Raw genomic sequence first — 16,248 nt, forward strand, 5'->3', positions numbered from 1 at the left:
GTCTGTAGTGTGAAAAATAGTGGAAGAAAACATCGCTGTCACCACAGACTCTGATTTCCGTGCTACAATGTCTTTAGTAGGATGGTAGCAACTTCTGAGATGCCTGTAATTTCAAGATAATTAACTACAATCTGCATTATAAGACAAGTGAATAGGGGAGCCTAAAATATGACTCAGCCTGAATCTTCATCAGAAATATGGGTGAATCTGAGAGTTAGCAAAGCTCTCACTTATTAGCAGTTTTAGGACTTTAACCCACTGGTCAAGGTTACAACAGCCAAAGCCACCTCCAGTCAGTTAAAGACAACTGAATGGCTTTTATCCTGCTCAGAGCTTGTATTCCCAAATACAGCGTATTGTAATAATTCATTCTGAAGGACAGAAAGACATAGATCAAAGAGGCAAGAGCTGCTGAGGAATTACTCTCTAGGACATGGTAAAAAGACACTGCATGCCAGAGATGCTATATGCTCAGGAGCTCAGCAGTGGGAAGGACTGGAGTCTTGGGGATTTTTTGCAAACTGGGTTACAAAAAAACAGACTAGCCTAAGGAATGTGACAGCATATATCTATTTAGTCATATTTCCATATTTTAACAATACAATGACATTTCTTTCTAGCAACTGGATGACTTTTTTGGGGAGGGAAAAAATGACAACTTTAAAGGTCTGTCAGGGATATGTAAGTGACAGGAAGAGTAATTACAAAGGTAAGAGTTTTCAGAATACTGGCAAAACTCTAGAGCAAAATGAAGCACTGCGTTTTTAATAGCTGAACAAGAAAGGAGAAAAAATGGCAGTAATTTGTGGTGTCACAAGTCCATATCGTTGGAAGAGAAATCCCAGCAATTATTATTATCATATGGAAACTCTTCCACGGGAAGAACTGTGCGAAAAAAACTGCCCATTTGATGGGGTATTAAGTCAATTGGTAGTAATAATAAATACTCATTTGATGGAACCATAACAAATGCCATCAGCAAGACAGAACTTAGCTATTGCCACTAATGTAAACTGTTATTCCAGGTGGGAAAATATATATTTAATGAATTAAGGGTGAAGCCAGATCAGCTGGATTAAAGAGTTTTCTGGAGTTCAAGAAACTGAGAAGGTTCTCAACCACCATTACACTAAGAAAATTTTTCTTCCTTGACATCGTAGCTTCAAGAATAGTGTTTTTGTGCCTTTGTACAGAATTGTGTCAAAGAAGAAGAAAATAATGTTGACTAGTTATACTTACGCAAAATTTTATTAGCAATAGTGCTACCAGCAGGTCGTCACGAGCAGCAGACTCAACTCTAATATTTTACAATTTTAAAATAGGGGTGGGGAGGAAGGAAGCAGTTAAACCTGCAAATGGAGAGGAAGCACAGCTGAAGTACTTCACAGCTGAAAGAGCTGCTTTAGGGGCTAGCAAATCTGGAGCTTGGATATATACGCATGTACACAGTTATATTTTGAGACCATGCTATTCTTTCTTCTTATGTTTTTGAAACTGTAAATAGTAAAGTCATGAATGTACACTGAGATTTTACCAGTGGAAAGACAGAGAGCAAATGGTTTCCCAAAATCAGTATCAGATTTGACACCAAGTTAACACTGTGCATGTCTGTAGCAGGAATTGATGGCTGTGAGTGTTTCGCTGTTGTTGTTATGATTATCTTCCTCCTTAATTCAACTTTAATTTTACTTCTCCAATAAGAGAGATCAAAAAGATGTAGCTAGTGACCTTATGAAAGCAGCTGGCCCCTCTTTTATAGTCCTGCTTGACTGGTGTTTTCAATTGAGCTGCTTTTGGTTGTAACAAAGAGAAAGGGGTAATTAACATAAATTCTGGAGATTGCTCCCCATTCCATCCAACCAAGTAATATGTTTGTTTATTTTACCTATGTTAGTACTTATTAAAACATATCACCATTCCCTAAGCCTCTGGGTGTGTTTACGTCTTTGGAAATATAATTAAACTTCAAACATTCATAGCTGTCTGTCCACATTTGATACTACCAGAAGACAGTCATGAGATTAATAATTTCCAACAAGCGTATCGCTGGAGGAAGCTGACACCACTCTTGAGATGGGCTTTGTTCTGGGCACTGAGAGCTGCTGATGTTCAAGTCCAGTGACTCAGCAGGGAGTGTACGCAGGGTGGGAGGAGGATAGAACGGGGGCATGAAGAGACAAAAATGACCTTTAGTGATCTGGGAGTTTCTAGACATGGTTACAAACAGCATTTCTCAGATTTTGGGTGCCAGCTTGGCATGTTGGGAAGGTCTGACTTTTAGAGGATGTGTAGGATGTGTTCTTTGAAAATCAAGCTCCTTTAATGTCCTTCAGAACACATACTCTGAAATAGAATTACTGGGTGTGATCTACAGAAAATTTGAACTACATTTTTGGAGGTGTTTTTCTGTTTATGTCCCCCCCTCCCCCCCCCCTTTTTTTTTCTTCATATATAGTGCCTCTCATTTTCCTCTAGCATTTCATCACTTTATGAAGATGCTGAAATAGGATAAATAAAAAGACTGAATAGAGATACCTAAAAAATGTGGATGTACTCTATAGCAATACAGGTTGTTTAAAGCGGTGTGCCACACAGGAAAAAGTAAGACTAAACCCACTGCCCCTTACCTTAAAGGCTATTTTGTAGAATGTTTATCACATTCATCTTCTCTCTCTCTTAAATCTCTGCTTTATTTCCTTTTTGTTTATTCATTTTCCTCTCTTTTTCCTCTTGTGTGGTATGCCATTTCTTCTTCTGATTTGCTCCCTCCTTTCTTCTGTAGCAGGGCTTTGTTTTTCTCTTTGCATCCTTTTTTTTTTTTTTTTTTTTTTTGCTTTTCTTTTTTTTTTTTTTTCCCTGTTCCGCTAAAGGCTCTCAGGTTCTGGTGTGCTCTCCCTTCCCTTCCTTCCCTTAACTCATGCTGTCCCCCATGCTGTTTTATACTCTCACTTCTACATCTTCTTTCTGTCTTACCCTGTAATCTTCCTATTATTTTCTCTTTCCACCTTTTTGCTTAAGGCTTAAAATACACATGAATATTTTCTTACTGTGGCAAAAAGCCAATCTCTTGTCCAGTTGCCCCTTGCTTGTGCTGTCAGGCTCAGTAATGGACCTCGGGGGGAAAACCTCTGGCCTGCTCTGTCAGGATGGCTCTGCTTCAGCTACATGAACCAGTGCCAGTGGAGGCAATGGCCTCCTCCCTATCTCTGCATCAGAGTCCTTCTCTGGCCCTGGGAGATGCAGCATGACCCAGGGGACTGCACAAGCACAGGGGTGCTGCTGAGGCATGTGCCCCACGCCCTGTGTTACACAGTGCAACAGCAGAGTCCTCTGTCCCTCTCTGGTAAATCTTTGTTTACTCTTCTCCTGTCATCAGGAGGTAAAACATCAGTGAGCAAGACTGTTTGATTCCTTCCCCTGGCTGATTTCTTGCTTCAGGTCTCATTCGGTGGGGGATGGTTAAACCACAAGCAGAGCAGCAGCCAGCCTTCGACACTGAGCTGTGCCTGGAGCTACAGTGGGCCCTGAAAAGCACAACTTCCAGCAACCGAATGCTCTACTAAATCCCGAAGCCTTTTTTGCTGTCTTGTTCAAAGCTCTCCTCTCCCAGGGGAAGAACGGTTCAATGTTTAGGATGCTGGTCTGGAATTTAGAAGAACTGCTTTCCAGTCCCCTCTGTGCTACAGGTGTTTTGACTAATTGTAGCCACTTAAGTTCTCTTTACTTCAGTTTCTTGTCAGCAAAATCTTCCTCTACCTCCTAAAGGCACCCTTAAGGGCAAGGATAGGATTTTCTTCCAGACTATGGATAAAGCACATAGCTGCTGCTGTAGCGGGATCCTGAATAGGCATTGCCTAGTTAGATGTGGTAACAGAGAAATCTTAATAGCTGATACGAAATTACTTTCCAATTAATACAGCCACTCTTTTTTTTTTTTTTTTTTTCTTCTAGTATCCTCATAAGAAATCATGTAAACACAGGTTGACTATCATTATGCGAAACAAATGCCACCTTGGGAAAATGAGATATGATAAATACAGGGAATACTTGTTTACAGCTAAGCTAACAGTATGTTCAGTAGTTTGTTTAATTCTGATTCTGACTGGGTTTTATTTGTATTGAAAGGTATGGGATTCCAGCGAAAATGTGTGAGACAGTTGCAAGTCAGGGCTGGCATATATGTGATGGTTATGGCGGTATTGTAAAGACAGACATGGTAAAACCCATGAGAGGAAAGGACTCTGTCCTTTCTGACTGTTGCTCAGAGACCTGTCTGACATCAAGGACAGAGAAAAGGTGTTTAACAAGAGTGGGGAAGCTCTTCTGGGATCTTAGAGTCTTTGCTCTAAATAATACTAAAATATCTTGACTGTATCCCTAAAATAATAGCAGTACTATTCATTTTAAAGATCAGACTTGTCTTGGGGAAAAAAAAAAAAAGGCCTTACTTGGCTCACATAGTTTAAATCAAACCACATTTGAAATTATTTATTGATTCATTAATAACATGTAATTAACTGAAAAACACTCTACCGTACACTCAGGATCAGCATCAGCCACACAACAAATCAACCTCAACAACAGACACAAAATATTAATGTACACTTCTGAATTTCGAAACGTGCTTCTGAAGTAACCCTAGAATTTGTCTCTAGCTTGTAAGGAAAGCCTGTCTGAGCTTTTGCAGATGAACTCTGAATTGAATCTCACTTTGTTCTCACAGCTTTTCAAAATGTATAGCCTGCTCATTCCCCTGCCCTAAGCTTCTGTCTTGGAAAGACTTGGTAGAAAAGGATACATCTGTCCCTCCAGTTCATAGTCTGCCATCATAATTCAGACTTTCCTTCTGCCCAGAAAAGATTATATTTTGAAGGCAACTGAGGAATGTGGCAATGTTAATTAACACCAGTTGCAGGATGAAGATGAACATATTTGCTGGAAGAAGTCTGATAAAAATGTAGTCAGCAACAGCACCTTGAAGGATGAAGACAAGTTAAATCCAGAGCTTTAACTTGGCTTCAGAGAAGTGTAGCATTATATAAGATTAAGTATATATATGAACTTTAAATACTTCTAAAAGCTAGACAATTATATTGAATTCTAAATGATGCCAGACAAAGTGCATATGAGTATTTAAGTGAAAAGTGTGTATGATCAGGGAGACCAGAAAGGAGGTATAGAACTGTTAGAAGTCCAATAATCTCCACTTACTGGCATTAATATGAATAGAAGGCAAAAATGGAGAATTTGGAAAAAGTAAAATTCATGGTAGGGTGAAAATGTTGCTGAAAGTAAGCAATGCAGCCATTCTTTGTAGTTTTCTTTGTTCTATTATAGGAACAGAAGAGGGAAACATCGAATATGCTTTGGCTAAGCAAAGATGAATTTGTAGATTTGTACAATGAATGAAGTTAAACTTGAAAGAGATTTTAAAAGACACAGCTTTCTTTTCACAGATGACAGAAGAGGTCTTTTGTATACTGGAACTCAATGACAAAATAAGTGACTTGGCAGAGTAGAGTTACATGCTTAAACCTGCAAAACAGGATACAGTGTGAGGTCTTGTGGAGGCTGAATAGGTCCCCAGGAGAGGCATGGATAAAGATGTTGAGGGTACCCAGTGACTGGAAGGGAAATTAGATGCTTTCTAAACTGAATTCTCCAGTTCACTGAAACGTTAGAAGTTGCCACTCAAAAGGGAAAACTGGAGCAGCAGAGATGATATCTAGTCATCCTTGAAAGGAACAGGGTTAGCCTACCAAAGGAATGAAGACACGTTTGAATAGGATCAACTGTGCAACCAGCAGCACAGTCAGTCAGTAAATGTTGACAAATTCCATATGTTCAGCTTCTCAGGTGATGTAGATGACAAATGATCATCCTAGTATCTGGACAGGAGTGACAACTGATGAAATTTCTAAATACTTTTGAGAGTAGTGAACTAGGCTGATATTTAAGAGGCTATTGGCCTTCTTCCTCGCTCTTTTCCACATCACTCTTAACTGTCTGAGCAAAACTGTGCATTAAAAGCAGACTTTCTGGGAATTAAATAAGTAAGCATCCTAGTAGCAGATTAATGTCTGGCTATGTGGTAGGGAAATGAGGATCCCTAATTTGGAAAAAAATCACGTATCCACAATGTGGACTGTTTATGTACACAGCATCAAGTCATATGTTTATTTGAGTAACATCAGTGAAATTAACTGGCTCTGGTTAACTTTAAAATTTAAAATGCTAAGAAATTTCAGTATTTTAATATAAAAGTTAGCAGTTTCATTGGAAGTACCAGGGGAAACAAACAAAAGCTTTAGTCTGTTTTTCTCCAAGTTTTTTCCTTAGATCAGGAATATTTTGTAATAATCTCTATTTATTTCATGAAAACCTTTATCACCATACATGTACACACATATATAAATGATACATGATAAATAGTTCATATCCTAAAATATGAACTTCTTGGGTACAGAGGGAGATAATTTGTACACAGCAGAACTTGCTGTACAGGTATAGGAAGATATATTGGCCTTCAGAGAAGTAGTTTTGCTATGAGGCTCTTTGACTGTTTTGCTGCCATAATGACCAGAGACAGCTGACCAGCTATGCACCAGTTCCCACATTTTTATCAGAGATTAACAAAAGGGATTGACTGAGACCCTGAATTCTAATGGGGATGAGGGAAGTGGCTCATGTCTATTAGCTCCATAGGGCATTTCTGTTTTCATAGACAGGTTTGACAGCATGGAAGTACCCCAGATAATGGCACATTACCATGGCACAGTGCACAGGCTAATGAGCCTTACCTCTTGGGGGAATCATTAGGCCGAGGGCAGTGCTACTTTGACATGAGTACTTTGCTCCCAGCGTCATAGTTAACTCAATGATGCTAGCCTGGTGGGAGGGGGCGAAGTCTCTGAGCCATCCTGTGTTATTAGACTGGCTTGCAGTACCTCTAGTTACGATACACAGGTAATCCAAATTATCTTAAATTAAATTTATCCCAAATTAAATTGTTAGATTGCTTCTGAAATTGTCTGTTGTATATTGGATCAATTTTCTTGTCAAGTCAATGGGTCGTCCCATGGAATTCACTGGGTATTCGGTCAGTCTACAAACATTTTCATATAACAGCAATAACAACAGAAAGAGGGGGAGGGAGGAGAAGGAAATGTAGACCAGTCCCTGGCTCAGCAGATGAGGAAATTTAAGCAGTTAGATATTGCAATAAGACCATGCTGTCTTATCTTCAAAGGCAAAAGAGAGAGTGAAGGCTCGGTAATGGCAATCTATGCAGAGAGAGCTCCAGGGCTGGTTAGATGATGAGAGACTGATTTTCATAAAGAAAGATATAGCAACTGACAAGAACATGGAATCATTTTAGAGAGCAGTGAGTAATGTGCTGCTTTTTTTGAGATGTTTCCCTTGAGGTATACAGAGACAGCAAGGACGGTCCTGGGGAAAAGGGTGTTAGGTTTAGTTCTCAAGAGATCTCAGCCAAATTTCTTGTTCTGCCACAAACTTTCTGTGAAAACTTGAGTAAATTACTTAGTCTCCAGTCCCTAGGTTTCCTAGGGCCAGTTTCAGTTTCTTGCTCCCATTGATTTCCAAGTCAGAATTGCTTTGGTATCAATGGGTGCTGGGCACTTTGAGGAATGCAGTAGCTAAATACCCTGATGGATCAGTCCCTTGGTTTTCTAAGACATTTTTTTTTTTTCCTTTCTTCTAGAAGAAGAGGTCTGAACAAGATTTTATTTTTCAGTTGCTGTGGGTCCATTCAGAGCAATGGCAAGGTTTTGGGTCCAGTGTCGCAAAGGCAACACTGTTGGGATGCAGTGATGATTAGTGTCTCTTAAGAATGTGAGATCACACAGGTAAGCAGCTGCTTAGACTTATCCATCTAAGAGTAGCAAAGGCATAGAAATTGTAGAGGGCCAGCTCTGTGTAATGGAATTTCTCACTGTTGCCAGTGAGAACGTGTACATTGCACAGTACAATGCCATATAGCCTGCAAACTTGGGCTATCTCATTCAGAGTGCGGACAGCTGTTTCAGCATACTGACAAACCCTGTGGAGTCCTACGCTAATGTGGCTACTGTTTTTTTTAGAGCTGGCTCCACTCACTCACAGCTAGTCTGGGGTCTTTGTCAGGTCCTGCATATATGCAGCTACTCACATATGTGCCTGATGTGCAGTCAGTGTCAGACTTGCTCTCAGCAGGTTCCTGATGTCCAAAGGCAATGTTTCATTGCTTTGAAACGATTACATATTATTAGGACGCTTGGTCCCTAAGCTGTTATTATAAGGGTCCTATATCCTCTAAAGAGGTCAAGAAACTGCTTTTTAATTAGAGGAAGACAGGACCTCTGCTGTGTAAATCGGTGCAGCTCACTTCAAAACAATGATGCTATTCTAGTTTACACAAGGCAAGGATCTGACGCAAAGCATAATGGAAGAGAGGTGACACAATGAATGAAATTTTTCAAAAGCTTTCAACCTTAGTCTGACTCTCCTCCCATTTCTTTTGTAATCAAAAGTCTTATTGAATTTGGAGGGAATAGAGTGATGCCAAGGCTGAAAGAGGCTGTTTTAGAAATCCCATCCCTCAGGCCATGAGTGTCTCAGATTGCTCACTGGAGGGAGCTGATTGACTGTGAGGGTTCAGAAGTTTGGTAGGGTCCTTCTTGGCCAGCAGTGATAAAGCTGAAAAAGTTGTACTGCTCCAAAATCAGAAGAGGAAAACCAAATCAAACTGGATGACCAAAAAGTAACGTTTCCACTGTATCCCCAAGCAGCGAAAGAGAATAGCTATGAAACCTCACTCTTCCAGGAATCTAACATGTCAGTGGCTAATGGATCTCAAAAAAGCTTTTGGGATATCTGTTTCCATGAGGATTTCAAAACTTGTCTAGTGCCAATCTGCTCTGTGTTGAAACTGATGTTGCTATATGCCTTGAAGCACATCTTACGTGACTAGAGCGAGTGAGGGGCTTGGGTTTTTTTGAGGGATGGGAGGGAAGGTGTCAATATAGACTGGAATGGTCAGTGTCTTCTCTGATCGATGAGTGGTATCTGAAAGCTTCCTAGCATTGTTTTATTGACCTTCACTGCCTTTGCTCTATTGGGTCTCAGTTCCAGCAGATGCCAGTATGATATAAATAAGCCAAATAATTAAAGAAAACATGTCAAACAAAGGGACATGAGGGGACAAGTAAAAACAGCCCAAGCAAAAAAAATATCTAAGCAACCCTCCACTCTCTGAAGACCGTTTGTGTAATGATACAAAAATAAATTAACTTCATACATTAACTTCTAATGGAACAGTGAATGGGTTAATGTAACTGGAGAAGATAAGTGTCAGAATATTTTTAAGTGCTTTCTCTGCTAATAGCACTGAGCCCAAAACAGCACCAATGTGTTAATGTAACTTGATCAAGCTGATTATATAACAGCATAAAGACATTTTCCTTATCTGCTAGCATCACCATCATTCATTTGCAGTATGTTCCAACTGACTACACTATACATCAGTAGTTATGTTCTATACACAATAAAATTACCACATTACATGTTTGCATTGATATATGTATATATTATATTCACTTCATGAGAACAGGAAACTTTCCATCATTTTCTAGCTTTGCAAGTGCTTTCGTTGTGAAAACAGTTTCTTATAGCAATTGTTTCAGGTGTCATGACTGTGCTCTTAGACTACTGTAGTTTTGACTCAAGCAGGTATGGTTAGCTCATCAATAAGTAGATTCTTGACAATAACACTAATACACCCCTCAGTAATGGCTACTTAGTGGGCTCTGACAGGACTTTTTGAAAGACTAAGGGCTCATTTTTCTGCATAAGGGTCTCAAAATATAAATCTTAGATATTCCTGATCCATGGTTCACAAGTATGCAGTCTGTAGAACCCTCTCCATTACCCACTACCCTAGGGAATAAAAATGTCAAAACGGAAGATGACAGGCAGAGAAAAATACTACACAGTCTGCAAAATGTTTCTGTGTTATTGTTGATGGGCCAGAAAAGGGAACAGTATCTATGTGAAAGTGGGCTAATGTAGGACATAATTTGGAGCTCATACTGTGCAAGCAGATCCCTGTCTCTCTGGGGTTCTCCATGACACAGACAATCATGCTGGCACAGGCAGACATTCAGGAGGTCATACTTAAGCACTGTAATTTTGGGGGAACATACTGTGCATGCTATGTTTTACAGAAAGCAGATGAATCCCTACTTTCTAAAGCACAATCCAACTCAGATTGCTCTTTGGAGCAGTAAGTGGTGCCTCCATACATCATTTTTGATAATTTCTCAGTTTCCTTTAATAATGAAATCTTAAAAGGGGAGAGAAAAAGGAAGAGTCTTTAGAAAGTTAGTAAAAAAACAGAAAGTAATGTTTTGGGTAGGAAACTTTTAATTTTAGCATTCATATCGGAACACATGCAGTGCCAGCTCATTGTAATTATCAAAAAAATAGAAACTGTAGGCATGGGGGAAAAATACAAAGTTGGAAGCACACATGATGATAGACATAATGTCTAAATTATTATTATTTTTGTAATTTCCCCTTTACTGTTCCTCTCACAGAGGAGAGCATATTTTTCACTAGTTTTTAAAGTTTCACTAATTGTTTTGTTTGCTCTGTTCAGATTCTGGAGAAGTTTGGTAATCCTGATATCACTGCACAGCCCACAAACAGTAGCCCCAAAATGGAAGCATCTTATAATGAGATGTTATCTTCACACCGAGGGACATTTCAGGGAAGTAAATAGCAGTTTGTGGAATAAAGCAATTGAAAATATGCAAGTACGCTCAGCAAACAGATGGCGTTTAGAATGAGCTGGATTCCTTTTTCATAGCTCTAGCTCAAAATATTTGATTCAGAAGTTCACTTTGCAGTTTTTTCTCCCCTAATCCTTTCAAAATCTGTAGCGGTCTTCACAGTTATCTGTTGCCTCGGCTTGAACATAGGCTTTCATTTTTTGAGTATGGTCTTACTTGTAATTAGACTGTATAAAATACTAGATGGAAAGGGAAAGAAAAGGAACTGCACATACCAGTCTTCAGAATCAGGGATTTAGACTGTGGTAGCACCAATAAGCCAGTGGGGTGTTTCTGCAAGAAATTATAAAAAATGATCACATGCCTGGTTGTGATGAATCCCATTTATTCATGGGAGGCTATTTATATGAGAAGTATGGAAAGATTTCAAACACCATTATAGATTTCAAAAGGTTATTTCCAGTGGAAGACAAATCCGGTAAAAAATGGCCAGGGCTGTCAACTGGAATTTGTAAATATTAATTCCCTTTCCCTTATCTTATTGCATTAAGGGCTGGAAATTTGTCTGTGGTCAATAATAGTGTTTACTTGAGCTATGGAGTATTGGATTGGGACGGAAAAGTTGTACCTTGCATTGTTATTTTATGAGATGGTCACTACGAGAGCCAAGATTATGAAATGAGGAAGTGTATGAAAAGGGTAAAATAATGATCTTGATGGAAAAGAGTCAACACAGACCCCAGTCTGGCAAACTGTCTGTATCTGTGCTTTATGACAGGTATTGTTTATGAAGCAGGCACAGAAGCAGGCTTCCGTTGTGCTGGTATGGAGGAGAGAACAGCTCAGGTGCATGCCTTGTCTCTGATGAAATTACCATGAAATGCTTGTAACTGGAGCTTGCTGTATGCCTCATACTTATTTACATGGTGTGTGGTTTTGCTTGTGAATTCTGAATCTGCTGCTTCTGTGCCTTGTCTCTCCTTGGTCCTGTCATAGTGCTCCAACATCATCTTCAAAGCCAAACTATCTGCCCTTCAACCCAGACCAGCCCTTGCTCTGGAGCAGGTCAGGAGGGCACCACATGAATGGTGGTAAATGGTGGCCCTGCCAGCCCTTCCAGACACTACTCAGGGTACTCCCTTCTCTTGCGGTGCCTGCCTGAGAGAAGCTGCCACCGTCTCCCAGCAGATGACCTGGACACTGCAGCTTCTCTCTGTCATGCTGTGTTGGTGCTCAGTTTGGTCACATGTAGTTTGCCCATTAAACAATGCCACAACCTAAACAAGGCATCCAAATCCTCTTACCCAGTGGGCTGACTGTGCTGATCCCACTGGCTGAAAGCTACTTCTTTCTTCTCTTTCCTGATAACATCAAGACTTGGTGTGCTGGGTTTGCTCTTACACTGGAAGAACTACAGTTATGGCAAAGAGGTCCTAAGGTATGAACCTTTTGCAGCTCATCACCACACGTGCTGAATCAGTAGCCTGCCTGTGCCCAACCTTAGGCACCATTCATCTCAGCCAAGGACAATATGTACAGCTTTTCTAGCCAGTTGCTAAGTCCAGAAGTATCAAGAGACACTTCTGTGGCCTACAAACAGGTACAATGGCAACATTGAAGCACAGCACCTCTTGCTATCTAATGCCATGTATGTGTATTACCAGACAGGTTTTTTTATTCATCAGTCATGGCTAATACCTGCTTGGGTGCACTTTTTTCTCTGACTCTTCATCCTCCACTGCTGCTTCCAGTTTTTGCTAGAAGCAATGCTATGCTATTTTGAACAGGTAATTGTAGTGCTCATGTCCAGTATGCACAAGTACACAGGCAGAAAACTATTCAATGAGAAAGATATTTTATTTAGGAAAATATGAGAGGGAAGGGGGAGCGAGGGGAGAAAACAGAAATAAAGGAAGAGAGTGGGAGAAAGAGGAAAAGGAAGGCAGAGAGAGAGGAGGAGAGAAAGGGAAAAAATATGAGAGAGAAATGCGATGACATGTCTTGGGTTTTCTTGGCAGACCCAAAAGGCTGGTACTGCAGACGGTGGAATATTAGTCTGGCAGAGAATGTATTTGTGAGCAATGTTACTTTAAAAATGTCTTTCCAGTTTATATGAAAAGACAATCTATCCATCTATTGGTACCCAACACTGGAGATAGTTTTTAAAGTATTGATCTGTTGTTGTTTTTTTGTTTTGTTTTGTTTTGTTTTTCCATCCCTCACTCTTCTGTGCATTTTTTTTTCCTTCGATTTTTGACTTTTCAGGAAAAAGATAACATCTGCTCCCTCAATAGCTCATTTGCCTTGTGTTTTTAACAAGCCAGTCTCCCAGCTGGAACTGCAGTACCCAAGTTGCATTATAGTGTTTATTTTGGACACTCTTCAGTGTAGTCACATAGCTTTACCACAGGATTGGGTTCATAGGAATGAACAGAATCATAAAACAAACCGTCTTCATGATAGTTTGATGCCAAGATCAAAGATAGGACAATAATCCAGGATGTAACTGTTTGGAAAGCTTGTATTTTAACAACAGTTTTCTAGTATAATAGTTCCAAATTCTTTATAAAGAAAGCAAAGAGTTTCGCATATATATATATATATATATATTTTTTTTTTTTTTTGAAAAAGCTACTTTCAGAGGAAAATTTTTACTGAGTGGCATAACTCTTGCCTTTTATTGATAATGCTTACTACAGATTTAGACTGGAAGCCCAGAACATTATTTTCTTAGGCTAGGGAGAAGTAGACAAATGCACCAATTGTGTATTCCAATGTAATGTTGTATTTTGTGGCTGTCAAAACTGGATCAATTAGACTCAAATTCTTTTCTACTGATGGGTTTGTGTGATGTAAACACACACATGCCACTTAAGGATACATTATTTAAAACTGTAATTAGCAATATGCAGTCAGTGCCACAAAAATAGGATACTAATCAGAAACCATGCTTGTAACTCACATGATCTGGGAGAAGCAAATGTGGAAATATATCTTCATAAAAAATTCACACAGTCACAAATTGTGCCATCTATTTCTGTACACTATATTTTTGTTACTCCTGGAGACAGAAGGTCTTTTTATTTAAAGTGATTGTTGTTGGTTTTTCAGAAGACATAAAGTATTCATTTTCTCCCCTCTCTTGTTGCCTTTTAGAAGTAGTCAAAGAACTGAAATTAATTAAGTTCTGACCTTATGTCAGCATTGTATACCATAATTAACAGAAAACAACATCTTTAAGGTCTAAGATCTGCACAATTAAAGCCAGAAATCTGTGAAAAAGACAAGATTAAAAAGGGAGTGTTGGGAGGGAGAGTCTTTAAATGTCGAATTCCCCTGCATGGGAGTTGCAGTCACTGAAAAGTTCACCTAACATACCCAGATACATTTACATAAATCCCTTTGTTCTTCTGCATAATTACCTTTCCATTTGTCTCCATGGAAGTGTAGGCAGTTCCCTGTCTCTAAACCTTGTGAGCTCTTCTTGTGTATTTCACACTTGTGTGTTACAGCCCAGACCCTTTCAAAAATAAAATCTATTTGCAGAACAGAGGTAATGAGGTTGCATCGTGGTTCCAACCTTGGTGTATGCAAAACAGACTTTCTGTATCTTATACTAACTGTTACTGACTGTCAAAACTCAAAATAAAACAAACAAAACAAAAAACTCACAACATTCTGATACAAGCAAAATCTTCCCTGCCTTTCCTTCCTAAAAATACCAGTATGTCATGGCCTACTAGCATAAGAGTTGAGTTGCTTTCATGATTTTATTGTTTTTTTTTTAATTATTATTATTATTTTATTTTAATTTTTATTTTTCTGATTCGAGAGATGTACCAGAGTATTAAGGCTGGAAAACTAGATTCTACCATTTTGCTATTCACTGAATGCCATGATTGTTCATTCTTATTCTAACCTCCAACAAATGAAACTTTTGCTTCTTTTACTTTCCAAATCTGGTAATTTTCAAACATGTAGTTTATCTTTAATCTCTCATATATTCATCTTTGGATCTCTGCTAGAACAATTTTAAACATTTTACAAAATTTTTTGGTTTGAAACGCTGAGGAAGTAACCAGGTACTCTAGTTTTAAGAATTAAAATAGCATTTTATTTTGTTTGAAAATGCGATAACCCTCCTTTTTGCATTTCCACCTTGTCCTTGAAATTAAATTGAAGAAAAATGGTATATAAAAATTGAAAAGTTGGCTATTTTGTTATTCAGTTTTACTAGAAAAGGAAAAATAAAAATTAAAAGTACCACCCCCACAACAGAAAACAAAATTAATTAAAGCAAGCTTTGATTCTCCTTTAAAAACAGTAAATCAAAAATCTGATCTAAAGTGTTTAATGTCTTCATTGTTTTTTTTTTTATTTTTTCTTTGGGCTCCAGTCTATGCTACAGTCTCTCTTTCTATGGATTTCAGTCAAAACCCCAATTGTTCTCCGTGATTAAGGCTTCATTTTCATTGTTTCTTTCTATTGTTCTTGTTGTGCTTTTGACTTCCTTTTGGCCAACAGTACCTTTATCCTATAGCTCTTTTATACTTTTTTTTTAATTTTATTATCCTTTATTTACTATCCTTGCTGTTCAATCCTCTTCCAGTCTATCTTTCAGCTTAAATACCTTATTATTGCAATATTCTTTAAAGGGTACTTGGTCACTCATGAATGTATCGCCTCAAAGTACTTCATTTCAAAAGTTATTTAATGGAAGATGACAAGGTTGCCATTTAAAAAAAGTCACAGTCTAGGTGCATATTACAGTCACCTTTATTTTAAAAACTGTGTCTGCCAGCTTGTCTTTTTGTTGAAATTGTGAGTGATCACCTCTGCTTATGTACTACCCCTGTGTTGGAAGCAGATAGACTTCTGAGTAGTCCTGATGCAAATCATCTGCTAGCATGTCTTCATTCTAGGTCATTCTTCCCACTGACTTTTCCTCAGTTCTCTGCTATGCCAATTTCATTAGTTTCTGCAATCTTTCCTTTCCATCTCAATCTTTCAAACTCTCTCAAAGGCATTTTGAGTGTTACTGTCTTTTCTCCTAACACAAAGTCTAATGCTAAAAATTTGATTCTGATTTTATTTTTCCAGAATCCACTCCTTCTTTAGACTTCAGCACAGGTTTCTATTTTGTTACTTGAGTTCTTTCCAATTGAAATTTTACCTTATCCTTGTCTATTAGAAGTGCAAGAGCTCAATTCAGAACTTCTGTTCTGAATATGTCACTCTGCCCTCATTCAGGCCTTCTTTCTTCAAGAAATTTAAGATAATGCTCTTTGTCTTCATTGCCCAGTAGATTTCTCCTGTCTATATATGCTTCTTATCTTTCTCTACTAACTTCTATATTCCTTATCCATCATGAAGTCTTTTTTAAACTTCTCTCTTCTGTCTTCTGAACTCCTTTCATATGTAGTAATACCAAACTCCTTGCACTCAAACCCTAATTTCT

The 16,248-nt window shown here is 38.6% G+C and overlaps 2 long non-coding RNA genes across 2 annotated transcripts in view; one reads left to right on the forward strand and one right to left on the reverse strand.

The window, feature by feature from the left end:
• LOC106016774 (uncharacterized) overlaps window positions 1-16,248 on the forward strand; it is a 93,873-nt gene that overhangs the window by 36,643 nt on the left and 40,982 nt on the right. The window lies entirely within an intron of this gene.
• LOC140001440 (uncharacterized) overlaps window positions 1-16,248 on the reverse strand; it is a 33,487-nt gene that overhangs the window by 12,379 nt on the left and 4,860 nt on the right. Inside the window, exon 2 of the long non-coding RNA XR_011806663.1 lies at window positions 11,066-11,123. This is a non-coding gene — a long non-coding RNA (uncharacterized lncRNA). The remainder of the gene's footprint in view (window positions 1-11,065; window positions 11,124-16,248) is intronic.

The sequence above is a fragment of the Anas platyrhynchos genome, chromosome 1 (assembly GCF_047663525.1).
Source record: "Anas platyrhynchos isolate ZD024472 breed Pekin duck chromosome 1, IASCAAS_PekinDuck_T2T, whole genome shotgun sequence".
Classification (NCBI taxonomy): domain Eukaryota; kingdom Metazoa; phylum Chordata; class Aves; order Anseriformes; family Anatidae; genus Anas; species Anas platyrhynchos.